General features: G+C 43.5%; 1 long non-coding RNA gene across 1 annotated transcript in view; it reads right to left on the reverse strand.

Annotated features, from left to right (window-relative positions):
- The window catches only part of LOC138294172 (uncharacterized), a 105,229-nt gene that overhangs the window by 74,374 nt on the left and 13,326 nt on the right, over positions 1-17,529 (reverse strand). The window contains exon 2 of the long non-coding RNA XR_011203239.1: positions 13,085-13,199. This is a non-coding gene — a long non-coding RNA (uncharacterized lncRNA). The remainder of the gene's footprint in view (positions 1-13,084; positions 13,200-17,529) is intronic.

Consider the following 17,529-nt stretch of genomic DNA (forward strand, 5'->3'; position numbering starts at 1 on the left):
GCAAGGTGCGGTAAGTGAGCCTGTTGGACACTGCAGCTCACACCTGCCCTTGGGAAGAGTTTTCTTTGCTCACTTGTAGTACGGTATTGATTGCAGCATTCATATAGTGCTTCATGCTCTGTTGTAAGACGCTGAAGTGCATCATTGAATGTGTAGCAAGCTACACTATAGCGGAATGAAGTGTTGGCAAATGATGGTGTTTCTTTGGTGTATATCAGGAGAGCTACCACTGAGGTCAGAGAGATCTTATAGGAAGGGTGTAAAGACAGTAGAGCTAGAAGTTGGTTTACACTGATCTTGTAAGTAGAGCATAAAGGTAGTAGAGCTATCACACAGGTCACGAAGGTCTTGCAGATAGGGGTCAAAGACAGCGGAGCTAACACAGGGGTCTTGCAGGGAGAGTGTATGGACAGCACTGCTGTCACTCAGGTCACAACAGTCTTGCGGGGGGAGGGGTGTAAAGACAGGAGAGCAACTGCTCAGATCACAGACCTTGCAGGCAGAGAGTAAGGACAGCAGAGCTAACTCTCAGGTCACAGAGATTTTGCAGGTCGAATGTAAGGACAGCAGAACTATCAACAGGGAACCTCTCTGACTCTTAAGTCCGGGCATCTTTTGCTACAAAATGGGAGTTGATTGGTAAGGGAAAGAAAGCAGGAGAGCAATCTAAGGCATAAGTGACGAAGAAAGAAATCGAGAATGAAAAAAGCTGCAAGAGTGAAATAACGAGACAAGAAGTGTGGGGTGGAGGCAGAATGAGGCATGAGGTGAAATAAACATCAGGCAGCCTTGGTTTCCTTCATCTCCAGAATTTAGCAGTTTCATAGACAGGCTCCTAAGAAAAACTAGGCTCCTTTTCAACAAATTAAATATTGGTGACAACTAAACCCTCACAAATCCATGGAGAGACTCTTGAGGCCGATTGGCTGCCGTTGATTCATAGCGCAGCGGTAGAGTATTCTTATCTGAACCACAAGAGGAGATGTCTGCAAACTCTTGGTGAAATGTGTACAGTCTCCACCACTTCCCCTGAGCCTGTGTTGTGTGTGCTTAGGAATGCATGAGTACCTCGTGCAGTATGAATAGGGTCATCCTTGAGGACATGCTGCATGGTCCTCAGGATGCTGTTGTCTCCCAGTGGGTTCAAACCATCCATTTCCCTGTCCCTTGGTGTTGTCATCCGGGTTTGCATTTTGGCGACTCAGTAGCTGTTACACCCTTTTCTGGGTTTGGGTGCCAATCGCCTTTAAATGCACAGATCTTCGCTGGAAAAAACGATTGAGCTGTACTGCTGTGGCTGCCTGGGCATGTGCAGCCCTGTCCCCAGAGGTGCCTATTGATAATTTACAATTACTCGGAATGTCTTATCTGTGTTTGCCAAAATACGCATTCTCGTGTCCATCTCTGGTATCCCTCTGAATTATGTGCTTAGAGCTTGTGGACACAGTAAAACCCAGGCACGGAAAGCCTACACAATACTTATGCTCTTGTACGTGCATTATTTTAACTCTTTAAAGCAACGAACTAGACACAGCAAAGGGAAGGGTAGCACATTAGAAAATAATGAAATGGCAATAAAACCAGATGTAACTGGTTAGAATTCAGGTTGGTTAAATAACTCATTAAATGGGCGGACTGAAAGTTCATTGCACAGATAATGTGCTAAGAGGGCAAACAAGCAAAGCTGCACTAAAGGTCAAAAAGGTCATGGAATGCATAGACGAAATATAGGAGCTGAGCTATGAGCTCAAGGGGAAGTATGTAATGAAACTGGCGAAGATAAATAAGGTGGAGCAAATATGTGAACACGCTTAAACATAAGCCAGAGGAAGTGAAAACTGAACAGTAAAGTTGAGCAAGTCAAGAAGTTGCATGTGCATTTACAGAAGAGAAACTAAGACTTCGAGAAACTGTAGTTAAGACAAGAAAGTACTTGGATTTGGAGCAGAAGTTCAAAACAGAGAGAGAAAGAAGAATCAATTGCATTTTAGAGATATTGTAGAAAAAAGGGACAGCTTTTAGTAAAAAAGAACCAATATGTCAAAGAAAGTTGAGCGAAGAATTAAACCAAATTCCAGAATACACGCTGATGTAGAAAAAGACAGTAGAGTAAAAGAGAAAGAAAATAGCTGTGAGAGATGACTGTTGAAAGGGGGAATACAGCCTCAAAACAGAGAGACAGGCAGAGATTTAAAACTAAATGTCAGCAGAAAAGGGTAAAGAAATTCATCTTTTCGCATGATGGCTCCCAAAGTTTTGGAATAGTGCTGCTAGTGTTTCACCACTGAAAGTGCACTGAGGCCTGCTAACCAGACCTAAGTGCCAGTGTTCTAACCCATTACAAAATGTATGATGCATTGGCTACTTCCAATTGGCATAAGATGTCTTAATTATACATCCCTAGTATTTGGTGGCAAGGATGCCCAGGGCAAGTAAGACAGAGCTTCCCTCGCCCTCCCCCCAGGCTTCAGCAATGACTGTGTACAAACAGGCTCCCAGCCTGCCACTGCAGCCTGGAGGAGCAGTTTTAAAACTGCTAGTGCAACTATGACACTTAAACCAATGGCAAAGCCCCCTCTTCCCTCAACAATATGTATGTCTCCTCTAAGGAAGGCCTATGGAGGCCTAAGGCACAGAGGTGTATATTATTAAGTAGCACGTGTACTTCTAATACGTTCTAACAGCCTCACTTCGAAATTGTCATTTTTGCTATGGGAATGTTAGTAGCACCATTGGCTAACACAGAGTTACTGGCTTACCTCTCAGCCCGGATAACTTCATAATGGGACTAACAAAATGGGTACATCAAAGTATCAAATTAATCATGACTTTAAACTCGACTTGATGCTCAAGTCGAATTTAATGTCACTTTTAAGGAAAGGCAACTTTTAGAAAGAGGACATTCTATTGCCCTACACAGTTACTGACCAAATGAAGGCATTCTGCCCTCCTGGGGAGTAGTGTGAATGACTCCAAGGCTCAGAAACAATAGATGCCTGCAACAGGGAGAGGTGTTACCCCCCCCCCCTCACAGGAAGCTACTAAGGGTGTTGGCCTAAATGGTAAGTTTCAAAGGTGAAGCCGTCTTTGGTGGGTAAATGGTGAGCACACTCTTGAAAGTTGTCCCTTTGTTCAGGTAGACAGGCTGGATGCGGGAACAGAGAGGGGAAGCCAAAGCCCAAACCGGTTTTCCCGCAGGTGTGTAGCCTACAGATAGCCACACGTCTAGCTTGGACTACCAAGCACCCAACATCCAAGGAAGGGTTCAGACATTGTGGAAGTCTTCACAGTGTAGGAGGGACGCTTGTAGTCCATTGGCTAGTGACCACATCATCCCCCTAGGGCACTTTCTGTGCATAAGTATAGCACCCATGACACCCTGAACCTCAGATGATGATGAAACTGGAGAAAGAACCAAATAAGGACTGCCCTGCTGTGCCCTGGACCTGGCAAGTGAGGCTGCACCAACTGCTGGACTGCACCTGCCACACCTTGGGCTAGCAAAAAACAAACTGTGCCTGTGGCTCCTGGCTCATGGGAAAGTCGCTCCCGAGCCCCAGACCAAAGAAGTGACTCCAAGGTTCAGTCTGCTGACTCCCTGGAAGCATCACCAGCATCATCAAAGCTGAAGAAGCCTACATTGGCTAATCAGTAGCCACATTCTACAAATAACAGCTGGGCAACCCAATAGACAGCTTCTCAACAGCCAAAAGTTGCCCCCGAGTCTGCTCGACCCGATTGTGTCATTTGAGTCCAGAATGGACACTAAAGAGGGGCACCAGCCTTCACCAAAGGAAACCCGCTGTGTATAGAGGGGAGCAGCCCAGTCATATCTGCCCTTCTACTGGCTCAAAGAGGACTGCAAGCCCTGTGGACAAAGTCCCTGCACCTTACCTGTGGAATGAGGAATAACTGCAAAGACACCCCCCCATCAACAGCAAAGCACCCACAGCATCTTTCACCATCCTGCATCCCCTTCATCAGGGCCACTCCATTGAATGCTTTGGTGGTCCTGAGGTAAAGTGTGGAACTGGACTTGAGACTGCTTTGGTGACCAGGTAACTGTCCAACTACTCCTTACTTGCCCCCTTGACCTTCTACATACCGTATTTGTTCTCCCCACTCAGGTCGGAGTAGCCGAACACAACTCTTTCAAACTTTTCCAAAGATTCTAAACTTTACAGTTACCAATGTTTGATTGCGCTTTGGACTAAAAAGGCTGAGGTTTACATTTTACTTGAAAATCTATATCTCCAAAACCCTCTAGTTGGTTTTGCTCATCTCACTGTCTAAAAATTAATTAAAATATAATCTATGTTTATAAACTGGTATAAAAATTATTTTATGTTGTGTGACTTTCTCGTTTCTTTATTTGGTACTTCTAAATGCTTTACACTAGTTCCTTTGTTTAATCCTCGCTCCACAGAGCCACAGCTGCCCAGGGTTGACCTAAAGATTTTACAAAACAGCCTCACTGAACCGAAGACAGTATTGCAAGTGTATTACACAGTAAGGAGGCACAACCATATCATATAATAATAAAAAACAATCCACACAAATAGAAAGAAAATTTGAGAGTCACCTCTTAAAGGCATGACTTGAAAAAAAAGAAAATAGAAAATAACAAAATAGAATAAAGGAAGACAAGTAAATGAACCAGGAAAGAATATCAAGGACTACCGAAGGGTTGAATTGCGACAGAAAATAGGTTCCAGCACCAAATAAAAAGTAGCCACTGGTAGTGAATCAGACAGCTGAAAAAGTGCCCCACATTTGCAAATCTGTACTAATTTTGAACTTGTAAAGACAAGCTGTATACATGTTTTGTATGGTATTGGAGACTACGTTCATTTGTGTTTGCTCCAGGCATGGTTTGTGGTTATATCAGTGAAATGAACTGTAAGCAATGGCCCTGCAGGCAATTAAACAGGCTTTCAAACAGCTAGAAAACTAGCCTATATACTCACCTGACAGGCCACCCTTCAGACACTGCCAGATTGCCCACCATGCCAGTTCCACCCACACCGCCAAAATGTATAGGCAAATAACATATGTAGAACCCTTACTGGATACCTAAGACCTGTGATCAGATACATAAAAGTGAAACTAATTTGATCTGATCTAGTAATACTTGGTGGAGAAAGAGAATTCAGAAGAGTGGGGTGGTCCGCCGAGCAAAAAATGCAGAAACATCTAATGGAACTTCCTGAAAACTAAGATTTAGAAACATGAAATAGAGCAATTTGGTCGAAAAGTAGGGAAGAAAATGTGATTGCACATGGACAAAAGTAGAGGTGGACGAGCCACTGAAGGCTCAAGCCTGATCGAAACAGTGGCCTGGCTCTTGCTCAGCTGGAGTTCTTCTTGGGCCCACAAGCCCTAGGTAATCCAAGCTTCGCATACTTGCCGGCCCTCCCAATTTAGGCGGTAGGATACTGACTTTCAGGCAGGCCTACAGTGTACATAATTTACTGAGTAATCTACCACTTTTTTGCGGCTTTCTATGCGTATGTGAGCTGTGAAAAAAGAGGTTAGCACAACCTGTCCCTCTAATTATCAATAACCTGTTAAAAATGTTATGTGGCTAATTGGAGCACTTTGGTATTTCACCAAAGGTCACACTCCACTGCAACATCAGCTGAGCTTTTGGTATAGGAAATTCAGCCGACCCTACCCTGGACTGTAAATATGCCGGACTCAAAGGAAGATTGCAAACACATCTCCGCAGGTAAGCACGTAGCATAGCCAGCGTGTAATGGGTCATAGTGCTGTTTGAATTTTAAAATACAGGAATAATCAGGATTCAGCGGGCCACTCTGGCCTCTGGGCCGTGGTGCCACTGCACCTGCTGCACCAGTGAAAGGTACTCCCCTGCAGGTGAACACTAAGCTTCAAAGGAGGGCTCTCTGCAAACTGGGATCTCTGCCGGGGGGGGGGGGCGTTGTGGACGGGGGAGGGGGGGGGGGTGGGGGCGTTGTGGACAAAACGTGCACAGAGTTGCAATGTAAAAAGAAAACACTGCATAAGACTAAACGAGCATTGTATCTAGCTGGTGAAGCGTCTTCTTGCAGCCACTCCTTGTTCCTAAGAATCCGCCACTAGATCACTCTTCCCTGTAATGCGGGGGTGAGCAATTCCAGACCGAGAAGTAGCTAAACCTGAAAGGAGAAATGAAACACTTGTAATGAAAGCTGTTCTGCAAGCGTCTGATGTTAATGTTACAACTGGGTGTGCTGTCTGAAGAGCCTGCCCGGTTTGCAATCACCACTCCTGTGTCTGGGGCCCGAAGTTTCCGTGTAGTTTGATCATGGTGAAAATTGCATGATAAGGGAAACACGAAGAATAAAGGGACAGTGAAAGAAGGTAGTGAAAGATGCAAAAGACAACGGAGGAGAACGAAGAATGAGAAAGGATAGAAGAGGAGCCTGGAAAGGAAAACAAAAGAGGAACAGACATAGGAAGATGTCCGAGATCAAATGTGAGCAGCTCGTCCAGTCCTGTTTTTACATTGCATTGTGGTCTTTGTAGTTCTGAATAATGCCAACTACTATTCCGGGTGATAGGGTGTCAGTGGCTGGGAGTAATCTTTTGTTTTGCTAATTTATGCAAGTGCCTTCAGTAAGGTGTTGGGGCTCTCCTGTAACCAGCCTCATTAAGTCTGCGGAAGCCGATGACATTAACATAGAGGAGTCTTACTTCCTCTAACTTAACTTTCTAATTCTTGTCTACGAACCCTTCTTGTCTCAATATGATTTAGCATGCAATATGTGTACTGATTTAGCTCATCAAATAATTACTTCAGAGCATTAACCTTTGATGTAATAAGGACAAGAAAAAACGGCACAATGTGAAACCAGGAAACCCTGGCTCAATCCCGGCTTTCCCCATTTAACCACATTGCGTGATCCCAGGCAGGCACTGTATTTCATTGAGCCTCTTCTTCTTTCATCCTCACATTACAGATCGCGTTGAAATACATATCTTGCATGTGGTTTACTAGATATTTTGTTGCACCATCTAGCCATAGTAACATAAGCCACATATTTGCGAGTGGGGAAGGGCACATGAATATGTCTACGCTCATATTGAGAAACTATCACTTCCAAGAATTCCCACTCTATGCAATAATATAATCCAATGTACAAAAGTGAAACTTGCATGTCAAAGACATACACTTTATCAGACATAATTTAGAAGGCCAGGTGGTACTGGGCCCAACCGAATTGGCTGAGGCCTTTTATTTCTGATGGCCTAGGGCCCACCCTACTATGGATCCTGCTCAGCGGGGTCAAGCAATCCCTTCTGAACCTGGCTCTCATTACAGTAGCGTAGCTCAAACAGCCAAGGCTCCTTCAGGTGGAGGGGAGGTGGCAGATCAGTAAACGCAAACAGCGCAAACATTAAGTAAATGGCCAGTCAAATACTTGTTTTTATATGAAAAAAGTATTTTACCTGTAACTCTATGCATGCAAAGGTGAATGACAGTCAAAAGCAATAACACAATCCCCCTTGAGGTAGGGTGTCTAGTAGTTGTCAGGCCACTCCATGTCCTCCCACTGCTAGTGACATGGGCTCAATGTTATTCCCCATTCACTGATGACCAAATCTAGGGAATGTAAACTAGTGGCCTGTACTCAAGAGTCCTTCCCTTTTAATCTGCTAGTAAGTTCAGTCATTAGAGTATAGGGATTTGTAGCACCAATGGTGGTAGTCCACCTGAGGCCCAAAAAGCCTGGCTTACCTGCTGTGGTAGGGGGGAACCCTTTGCGCTGCTCTGCGGTCCTGTTCTGGATCGGCAAGATTGGGCTGCATGCGATTACACACATCAGCACCTGACAGGCGCCAACTCTCTTCCTTGAGTAACACTCCCTGCGGATTCAGAAAGTCTGGGTTGCTTCTGCTCCGGCGGTCGTGCAGTGGTCACTTTCCTTCTCCAGGGATGTTGGTTGGTCTCCTTTCTCCAACAAGGCTCCGGTAGTGTCCTGTTGTTTCTCAGACCTCCTGCAGTGCAGTCCACAGAATGTGGTATGGTCCCACCTCAGTCACAGCATTTTCTCTGTTTCGGGCGATGGCCCAGACCCCTTGGCCTCAGCATCTCACATGTCCCCTCCTAGCATACGGGGTCCCTCACTTCAGTTCTCAAATGCCCGGTTGTAACGACTCCACCTTGTGCCCTATGTGCAGTGGGTTTTACTCTCCGGGCTTATGTCAACCTTCTCTTATGGCACCTCCCTAATGTGAGTATTCCTATTCATGCCTTCTTCCCTAGTGGTGCCTCTCAGCCCAAGCTCTCTCTATGGTTTCCCCCTTCACAAGAAGTCCGAACCATTGATCCTCTTGTTCAGTTGCTATGCAAGCTTCATCTAGTTTGCACCCTCAGATATCACATGTCTATTTAAGATAGTCACATTTCCACCGTGGACCATTGGGTTGTACCTTCATGCACTTCGGGTCCTGCTACCTGTTAGACCCATTTTCGTTGTTCTGTAACGTGATTTTCCCCCCGGTTCATTGGAATATTCCATGCTCTCATGTAAGACACATACCCTTCTGGAACACTCTTGGCTTCCTGTATATATAGCTGCTCTTAACTTGCATTTGAGCTTAGCCTCAAACCTGTTCCCGACATGCGCAAGCATAATTCCTGCACTCACCATCCAGTATTCCAGTCCAGCGGAAGCCTCTTCTGGTTCACCCAGAGCTTCCAGTGCTCTAGTATTTCAAGCATTCCTGATGATTCTGTGATTCTGCCGTCTGCAACACTACCAGTGTCTTTCTTCATGAGTTACGATTCTGCCTCTTCTTGAGCTTCTAGCATCAAGTTTCCTGTCGCCTTCGGATTTCTGTTCCAGTATTGTTAAGGCTAAGTACTTAACTCTCAGGTTAGTGCACACTAATCCATGGACTAGCAATATTTCAAGAAGTATCTCCCTAAAGGCACAAGCCTGTTTTGAATTTTGAACATTGTTGGAGCACTGAACCCTGAGGCCCAGCTCTCTGGAATCATTCATTGTAGCGCTTGAAGTCTTCTTTCATGAACTGAAGGTTTGTCACCGTGTTTCTTGACAAGTTGTATTGAGTGCCTTGGAATAAGTTCCTAGAGACTAAAGTTGTATTTGTTTAGAATCGGAAATCTTGTATGTTCTGGAGTTCTGGAACATCACCATTTGATCTTGAATTGATTGCTGCTCTCTTTCATGCATAGTTTATTATGATGCCTGTAAGTGTACCAGAAGGGCAAACTATTGTTTGAGATTCTAAATTGGGAATTTATACGTCACATTCTCTTTTGGTATTTATAGTGTATCACATCTGCAAAGAGAAGATTGAGATTCAGAGAGCTCTGACCTTCTAGACAGTGAACAAGGCAGTCGAGCAGTTCCCGCAGAGACGTGAGTTTCATCTTTTTCTTGCTTTATCATAACCCTCTTTCCCTTCTGGAGGCTGTCAGTGGACCTACGCAGTCATTACTTGTTACAATGTGCAGCCTCAGATGGGACTGGAGATCCAGCATCACCCCTGATGCTGGAACCAGATGAGTGCATGACAGAAGGCCAAGACTCACACTTTTTCACCACTCAGACAATCTGGACGACCAATTGCAAGTTGACAATTTAGCTCTGGCATTATCCGAGGTACAGGGTGAGATGCAAACAATGGACAGGAAACTCTATCACTAAAAGATGAGTTAGTCAGATATGGTCCCGTCAGTCACTCTGGTTAGCTGATTAGGGGGATCAGCACAATTCCTAAAGACACATGGCCTGTTTTACAACCAACACACTTTGGTGAAATAAAAAATCCCACTAGTACATCTTCCCTGGGTAATGCTATTCCTGTGCATGTCACTGTAGCTATTCCCACTCCAGTGCCCCTGGAGATTGTAATACATTTGATACCTTTTGGAGGCAGTGCAATTGCACAGCTAAGGTAGCCTTTGTAATCTCCTATTTTGGGGGCACAGCTTCTTACTGGGCAATACCCCTCATTGAAAACAATGATCCCTTATTACATGATTTTGTAAAATTCAAAGAGATGATGCGCCATCTCTTTGCTAAACACACCTTTGTTCAGGCTAGTGATGAGTTGTTGAATTTACGTCAGGGTTGTGAGGATTTGCTGACTTATATTATGGCCTTCTGTAGACTGGTTACAGAAACCCAATGGCCAGATGAGAAGCAAATGTTTCTCTTTTATAGAGATTTGAGAGATGACTTGAAAGACTCTTTGGCACATATTGTGAGTCTCACAAGAGACTGTTCTGAGTTTATTAATTTAGTTGTTTGTTTAGATCATAGGTTGACAGAACATAAGGCAGAAGGGAGAACGTTCTCGCGGTGAACCTAGGCCTTTAGTGGTATGCCCAGAGAGCACAGCGATAGAGATTGAGGGCCAGATGTAGAAAGCGTTTTGCATGGTGCAAACAGCGAATTTCACTGTTTGCGCGATGCTGATTCCCATTTTACAAGTCGGTAACCTGGTTACCGACTCGCAAAATGGGAATGCGACTCGCAAATATGAAGGGGTGTTCCCCTTCCTATTTGCGATTTGCATCGCGATGTAGAATTGCTTTGTGACCGCGAACGCGGTCGCAAAGCAATTCGCAGTTAGCACCCATTTCAAATGGGTGCTAACCCATTCGCAAAAGGGAAGGGGTTCCCATGGGACCCCTTCCCCTTTGTGAATGGCTCTGAAAAAATGAAACAAAAACGTGTTTTTTTTGTGTGTATTGCAACTCGTTTTCCTTTAAGGAAAATGGGCTGCAATACAAAAAAAAGAAAAACTGCTTTATTAACAAGCAGTCACAGACATGGAGGTCTGCTGTCTCCAGCAGGCCACCATCCCTGTGAGTGCTGCGAATCGGAAGGGGGGGGTCACAAATTGCGACCTACCTCATTAATATTAATGAGGTGGGTCTTTGCGACCCCCTTCCGATTCGCAGATGGTGTCAGGGACACCATCCAGCGTCCGGGTTTGCGACTCGCAATTTGCGAGTCGCAAACCCATTTTTTCATACATCTAGTCCTGAGAATCAGTAAAACACTGAACCTATGCAAATCGCGGTTTATGCAGTCTGTTAACTACAGAAGAAAAAGATCAAAGAAGAAACCTGAATCTGTGTTTGTATTATGCAAGGCATTTCACCTGTGAATATACTGTCAAACCGAAAGGCATTCGAAAGAATGTTGCTGTCTTGTCTAGTTCGATAAAGGAAAACTATGGAGCCTGGCTGACGTAGGGGTAAACCAATCAGTTAAGGTCTTAGTATAGACCCCCCACTTTTTGCCAAACACTTCAAATAAAGTTCCACAACATTTCACTACTTTTGCCATGTTAATACTTTTAAATCAACAGCAGAAAAGGTATTACCTATACTTTTAGATTATGGAGCTACAGGAAACTTTTTTGGTCTAGCGTTAGCCAGATCCTTGCATATTCGTTGTGTTAAGAAGAAAGAATCAGAACCAGTTGTGGCTGTGGATGATACGGAGCTCTCTTCAAGAATGATTACATATGAAACTGTTCCTATTAGTCTTGTGTACCAGAATGGGCATACAGAGTCCTTGACCTTTGACCCCATACACACACCCAACATTGGCATTATTTTAGGGGTCCCTTGGCTTCAACTTCACAATCGCTTCATTGATTTGTCCCGTTGCCTTGTCACCCTGGATTCCCATTTTTGTCATATCCATTGTTATAAGGAACCGCAGGAAGTCGTGTCTGCATTGACGGGTGCAGCATTAACTCAAGCATGCACAGCACAGATTCCTGTAGAATACCAGGATTTTCACGATGTTTTTTATGAAATAACGCATACATTTACCTCCCCACAGAGAATATGATTGCTTCATAGATTTAATTCCGGGCGCAGCACTTACTTGCAGTTGCGCGTACGCTCTCTTGAAGCCAGAGCCTAAATACCTACAAAAATATCTGGATGAATTCTTAGCCCTGGGATTCCTCTGTCATTCCACCTCCCCAGCCTCTTCATCACTCATTTTCATACCGAAGAAGAATGGTGAGTTAAACACATGCATAGACTATAGATCCCTGAATAAGGTTACTGTTAAGAACAGATATCCATTGCTTTTCATACCAGTCTTGCTAGATCAGGTTTGAAAGTCCATGGTGTACACTAAATTAGATCTGCAAAACTCATACCACCTCATCTGTGTTAAAAAAGACGATGAGTGGAAGACAGCCTTTCTAACCAAGTTGGGGTTGTTTGAATAAACAGTCATGTCTTTTGGGTTGAGTAATGCTCCTGCTGCGTTCCAGTATTTTATAAACGAGGTGCTGCAAGACCTACTGGACATCTGTGCACTTGTTTACATCAATGACATTCTCATTTATTCTCAAAACATGGCAGAATACATAGAAAATATCAGAAAGGTGCTGCAACGAGTTCAGGAAAATGACCTTTTTGTAAAACTCGACAAATGTACCTTTCACACACATTCTGTTGAGTTCTTGGGATATGTCCTATCCTAAGAAGGCATTACCATGGATCAGAAAAAGTTGCAGGTGATCCTGGATTGCCTAGCACCAATCTTGGTCAGCGAGGTGAAATGTTTCATGGGGTTTCCAAACTTGTATAGGCGCTTTATCACCCATTTCGAGACATAGTAAGTATCATTACCAAGATTTTACAAAAAAGGTACCTTTTGTCTGGTCCCAGGAGCCCACAAAAAGCATTCAAACTACTCACTGGGAAATTCACTATGGCTCCAGTGCTCAGACATGCAGATCCCAACTTTCTGTACTTTGTAGAGGCAGATGCCTCACAGGTTGCCCTAAGAGGTATTCTGTCACAACGCGACTGCACCATTGAACAAATGCATTCTGTAGCATTCTTTTAAAAAAAGTTGTGCCCGATGAACAGAACTATACAGTAGCACAAGAAGAACAATTGGCAATTAAGTTGTGCTTAAAGAATGGGAGAAGTACCTATTAGGGGAGCAACATACATTACAATATATACTGATCGTACAAATCTACAGTTCTTGTGATCATTAAAAGCCTTGACCCTAGACAAGTAAGATGGTTGTTGTTTTTTTAGCTAATACAATTTCATCATTACCTATTGTCCAGGTACGCAACAGACTAAGGCTTACTTGTTATCCAGGTCGGGTTATTCGAACCAGATTCAGGAACAGACACTTCGGAACAGCAGAGCGTCTGAAGACATAATAGGCCTTTATGAACAAAAATAATTTTTGGATAGAATTAGTCAAAGCATGAGTCAGAAAAACTTAAATTTGTGGGTAACAGATAAAGATAATCATGTCCATAACAACCTCCAATATCATGGTACCACCTTATTTGTTCCCACTAAAGAATTAAGAAAAGAAGCATTAACTTGGTGTCATGATACCCGGTTAGCTGGACATCCTGTAATTCACAAGACCCTAGCCAAATATCAGTGATGGTTTTGGTGGCCTACACTGTCCAAGGATGTGCATGATTATGTCCAGACCTGTCCCATCTGTTCTCAGAACATGCCTTCCCACACCGCCCCTGCAGGTCTGTTAAAAACCTTACCTGTACCCCCACATCCCTGGCATATGATAAGTATCGATTTTTTTACAGAATTGCCCAATTCCAATAGTTACAATACTATTTAGATAGTGGTTGACCTGTTTTCTAAAATGGTCCGATACGTTGCCTTGAGACAAATACACAACGCCAAGACTCTTTCCACTCTAGTTGTGCAACATATCCGGCAGTTACATAGTCTGCCCTCCGTCATTATTTCTGACCGTATCCCGCAGTTCGTTTCTTGGTTTTGGGTCAGTCTTTGCACATCTTTAGACATTGATGCTTGACTATCGTCTGCCTATCACCCTCAAACCCATGGGCAGAGAGAGCGAGTAAATCAAGTACTCGAACTGACACTGCAATGTCTTTTTACCTCGACTCCTAAGGAATGCTACCTTTTGTAAAGTTTGCAACACTTTCCTGCCCAAACACAATCCATGGAGAATGCAGCATACATAGAAAGGGGAAAAAATTAGGAGAAATAAAGATATTTCTCCTCGTTCAACTACCCTGAGGAGGCATACAGTTTTGACGCATTTCCAGGTTTACAAATCCTTGTAAATCTGGGAATGTGTCAAAATACATGGGTGTTGCGTTGGAAATCCGAACACAACACCCATGGAACACCCCCAGTATGCAATGTAAGGTAATGCATCACCATATCTACAAGGCCATGAAAAGCCATGCAAAGTGTCTTTGCATGGCTTTATAGATGTGGGTCTGCACTCTGCGCTACCGAAGCGTCATAAAAATGGAAGAACTGGTGGCAAAAGGGGTTTGTACACACACACAGCTATAAGTTTGCACAGTTATAAGTTTCCCTTGGGTGCCATAGGTGACAAATGGTGCCATGTCAAGCCACCTCATTAGGGGCTGGAGGGCAGTGTTAGTAGGGGGAAGAATAGGAAGTGGAGGTGTTGCTCGGGGGTGAGAGGAGTCCCCAGGTGGGGTTGGGTTCGGACACAGGACACTCTGGGGCTAAGGAGGGGGGGCAGTGATAGGGGGTGGGATAAAGTGCTTGAAAAAATGAGATCCAAGAAGATGAATTTGCTGGATCACACACCTGTCTGGAAGGTTGGGAAGTGGGGATACTTATGCGGTTTGACTCCAGTGCTGTGTGATACCAGGTTTACTGTGTGTGGGATGGTCTGTTGGCAGAGACTGCACAAGTTAGGAGAGGGGGATGTGTTTTAGGAAGCATATGCACTTTAACGTCCAGTTAGTTATAGATCAGATTCGATACATATGTACCTTATGTAGTGTAAGCAGTTAGAAGTTTAGAATAATGGTCAGCTTAGGTGGCACTTTATTCAATGGTTGCACTTTAAATATTGGTCAAGTATGGGCCACAGGTTTGCACTTTTGTATTTTGGTCACTTTATGCACATTAGGCACTTTTAAGCATGTTTGCTCTTTCTCTGGTGAGTTCTTTGCTGACCTCCTGAGATGAGAAAGTAGGGATGATGTCTAATTGTACTTTGAAGGTGGCCTCTTTAAATGTCATCGGCCTTAATAATAAGTAGAGGTGTGAAATAGAAGCATGGTTTAGAGCTGAGAATCCTTCTGTAGTTTTATTGCAAGAAACTCATATCCCGGCCAAGAAGCTTCTGTAATTCTCCAAGTTTAAAAGCTGTATAGAGGGTTTTTGTCTGTCCAAACGACACATCGCGGCACCACATTTTTTGTGGCCAAAAAGCTAGGAACTGAAGTCGTGGACATTGCTAGTGATAAAAATGGACATTGGTGATGGATGAACTGTTCGATGTTCTCTAGGTAACTTTCGTTTGTGAGCCTGTATGCCACAGTGGAAGATAATCCTGGGCCTTATGAGGAACTTTTTTCAGTCTTTATTACAAGTTCCAGGGGAAATTATTATAGAAGGGTATTTTAACTTCCTCCAGAACCCTAGAATAGACTCCTCCGTAAAAATTAAAAAAAACAGTTAAAACCTAGAGTTACAAAGGTTTTGCTGAATTATCAAAGAATCTTGACACTTATTGATACTTATTGATCTTTGGCGGGTGGGTTTTCCGACCAAGTAGAATATACACATTTCTCCAGTCGATTTCACATTTTATCTCGGATTGATTTTTTTTGCTTTCAAAAGCCCTGGTTTTTAAGGGTCAACAAACACTCCCTAACAGCTTTTCAGACCTCACAATTCTCACTTTGGAGGAATTGGTGGTGAGAGGTACGCCTCAAACTTGGAGGTGGATTTTTAATAAGCAGCACCTACAGGAAGAAGGATGGGTTTGGATATGTAAAGAGGAGATCAGAGAGTTTTTAAGTAGGAATCATGGGTCGGCTTCCCCAAGTGTAGTGTGGGATGCTTTAAAAGCATATATAAGGGGGCTCGCAATAGTGAAAGATGGCGCTAATAGTAGAAGTATAAAACAACGCAGATTTTAGAAGAGAATGTTCACAATAGACTAGATAGATTTATAAGACATCCATAGAGAGTGAATAGGAAAGCGTTTGACCAGGCCAAACAGGCATTAAGTTATCTGTACTATACTTAGGGCCACATCTACATGAAAGTGGTGTGACCAATGCGCCACTTTTCTTGGGCCGCCACTGCTCCACCTAACGACACCATTGTTGCACCATATTTACAATACAGCACACAATGGCACTAGTTTCCACAAGAGCGTCATAATTTATGATGCTATTCAGGCACTTTGCTAGATTAGTGCCATAAAGTATGACAATAGTGCAGCAAAGCACTAAGGAGGCCCACAGGTTATTATGGGCCCATCACTTTAACCCCTGCCCCAAGAAGGCGTTACAAATGATGGAAAAAAGTGTTGCAGTGAAATCTTGTAGATTTCATTGTGACATTTTTTGTGGCCTCTCTGCGTGGAAACGCCCCCCCTTGCATACATTAATCCTGGTGCAGGTGTATTGTAGCACAAGGGGTTACAAAGTGGCACAATGATAGCATTGTGCCACTTTGTAAATATGGTGCGGAGAAATGGCCTTCTTAACGCCACATTGGTATTAAAGAAAAATGACAGTGTGGCACAAGGAGGCACAAGGGCTTTGTAAATCTGGCCCTAAGTATGATGTGGTGGATTGCCACTATATGCAAAAGGTCTATGAGGAGGGTCATTTCATGGGGAGATTCCTAGCATGGCAGGCACGAGAGCAGGCTGCTAGTAATACAATACGTGCTCTGAAATGCCTGGTCTCTGAGGTTCGGTGTACAAAGCAAATTAAAGTGGGTGAAATCAGATTAGAGCATTATAGATAAATATATAGTCAGAGTCAAGTGGTGGATGCGGATGCTTTGGGGGATTTTCTAGCAGGGTTCACTATTCCTTCTTTCGCTAAGGAAGATAGGGAAAGTATTATCCGCCCCTTTACCAAGGAAGAATTGGTGGAGGTGAAAAAAAGGCTCTCAAACTGTAAGGTTTGTGGCCCTGACGGCTTTTTGGCTGAATTTTAAAAATCTTTCCTTGAAGCATTGACAGATTACCTTTTATTGATTGACAAAACAATGTTGAAAGGTGGCCCTATTTCAACATCTTTTAGTGCGGGTAACATTGTTAGTTTCTTAAAAAAGGGAAAAGATGAGGAAGATTCCAATTCGTACCACTTAATCATTTTATTGAACTCTGATTATAAAATTATTATGATGCTTTCGGCCAATGGATTTAATTTGATAGCAGCAAAATTAATCCACCATGATATCATCAGCTTGGTACGAATCCACATTACATAGCCAAAGCGTTGGACTATTTTTCAGTCAACAATATTTCTGCCATAGTTCTCTTACTGGATACAGAAAAGGCATTTAAGCTTGTGGTCTGGGAAATGTTATTTAGCGTTTTAGCCAAATTTGGGGTGGGGATAGGGAAAGTATTATCAACCCCTTTACCAAGGAAGAATTGGTGGAGGTGGTTAAACGTCTCCCAAATGGTAAGGTTTGTGGCCCTGATGGCTTTTCGAATTAATTTTAAAAATCTTTCCTTGAAGCATTGACAGATT

The sequence above is a fragment of the Pleurodeles waltl genome, chromosome 4_2, assembly GCF_031143425.1.
Source record: "Pleurodeles waltl isolate 20211129_DDA chromosome 4_2, aPleWal1.hap1.20221129, whole genome shotgun sequence".
NCBI lineage: Eukaryota > Metazoa > Chordata > Amphibia > Caudata > Salamandridae > Pleurodeles > Pleurodeles waltl.